Source organism: Mandrillus leucophaeus, unplaced genomic scaffold (assembly GCF_000951045.1).
Source record: "Mandrillus leucophaeus isolate KB7577 unplaced genomic scaffold, Mleu.le_1.0 Scaffold391, whole genome shotgun sequence".
In the NCBI taxonomy this organism is placed as follows: Eukaryota; Metazoa; Chordata; class Mammalia; order Primates; family Cercopithecidae; genus Mandrillus; species Mandrillus leucophaeus.
This window is the reverse complement of record NW_012104154.1, coordinates 429,661-431,683: the sequence shown is the minus strand read 5'-3', so window position 1 is coordinate 431,683 and position 2,023 is coordinate 429,661.

Here is a 2,023-nt window from a genome sequence, read left to right as displayed (position 1 = left end):
GTAGATAGCTGGGCTCCACCTTCAGAGTTTCTGAATCAATAGGTCCAGGGTGGAGCGGACATGTGTATTTATAACACCTTCCCAGGGTTGCTGATACTGCTGGTCCCCAGAACCACTGTCTTAGAGAGAACAGGATAAAAGTAAGACAAAGTGACCCATGGAGAACATAGTCCAAAGGCATGTGTTTTCAATCACTGCATGCTTGCTTGCTTAGCACCTGATCAGTGCATTTACTGCCTTCTCCCTTAGTTTGTGTCCCCAGTGTCAAAATTTGGCTCTTCCTCTTTGTCGGCAGTGTCTGGCACTCTGTGGACCAAGGTCATAAATGGAGCTACGAGCCATCACACAGACCATGCTGGCCTGGTAGGGGAGCAGAGCTGATGTGTACCTTGAGGGATGTGCAGTTTGTATAATGTACAAGGTGACCAGCAGAGGGTGAGAGTGGCCTGGGGCTCAGCAGGTGCATCCTTCACCCAGCTGGGTACCCAGAGTGCCTGCATCTGTCCAGAAAGTTCTTTGCACAAAGGGTCTTCTGCCCCTCAAGCCACGCACTGTCTGGGCAGAGGGAAGGGTTGTGTCCACACAGAGAGGGGCCGTCTTCTCATTTGCACAAGGGCCAAGTGTGAGCTTGCAGAATCCTAAGCTGTGAGATCAAAGCAGGAACTCGACTGAAGAGGCTCTTTTTACAGCCACCCAAAGACCCTGGGGAAAGTGCACCTGTGAGACTGTGGAGAAGGATGGGGCTTCCCCAAAAGGAGTGACACTGGATAGAGTTACTGTTGAAAATGGAGGACTGTTATGTTTCTTCCACCTGAGCATTGAACAGCCCACCACCATTTGCTACTGGTCTCTGCATGACCTGAGTGGCATAGCTCATCTGGATTCCTGCTCTAAGCAGCGTCAGCATTACCAGGGACCCCACTCCGGACCTACAGAATCAGAAAACCAGGACGTGGCCCAGCTGGAAGTGTTTTAACAAGCCCCCTCCTCCAAGGTGATTCTGATATATTGCGGTATTTGAGATACTCTGGCTTGGAGCTTCTCCACTTCTACCAAACTTGGGAATCTCCTGGATATTTTATTAAAGTCAGATTCTGAGACTGAAGTTCTGGAGTGTGGATTAAAAGTCTGTATTCTTAATAAGTTGCCAGGTAATGTGGATGCTGCAGATCCGTGAATTCACGTTGAGTAACAAAGGTTTATACTAGATTAATGGTTCTTGACTTTGACTTCTGTTTTACTCTTGGCTGTTATTAAAAAAAAAACATAGACTGGGTAGCCTATAAACAACCAAAATTTATAGCTTACAGTTCTGGAGACTGGAAAGCCCAAGATCAAGGCAGATTTGGTGTCTGATGAGGGTCTGCTTCCTGGTTCATAGACGATGCCTTAGCTCTCTGGGCCCTCTTTTATAAGGGCACTAATCCCATTCATGAGAGCTCTGCGTAGAGGTCCCACCTCCTCACATTGGTAACTAGAATGTCATCATATGAATTTTTTGAGGACACGAACAGCAACTTCACATAAACACCTTGAAATATATGGATGTTTGGGTCTCGTCCACAGAGGTCCTGTGCCAGTTGTGGCACGAGTTGGGCTGGAAATTGTACCTTGTTTTAAAATGTATTTATAGCTCCCCTGCTGATTCTAATGTGCAGGCAGATGTCAGGATCCCCTAGCCTAGAAGCAAATGGGACAGGCTCTTAGAAGGATATAAGTTAAGGGGAAGTAAAAGGAGGAATTTGGAAGCAATCTGCTCCTTCTGGCTGATGAAAGGTTAGGGATCGTAGGGAGTGCCAAAGAGGCTGCAGACATGGTTTTAAGTGAGTTGCTCCTTGTTTAAATGAGGCCTCTGGGCCTCTGCTTCACATTCTCAGAACAAATAATGATGGCATGTGGCAAAGGGCAGGATTCTTCTGCATTGTGGGATATTCAGCCTAGAACTGGCTCTCTTTATTAGCTCCTGATTTGCTCTCCCTGATTCCATGCTAGCACTGGATTTTTGCCTTCAGCATTTTGACTT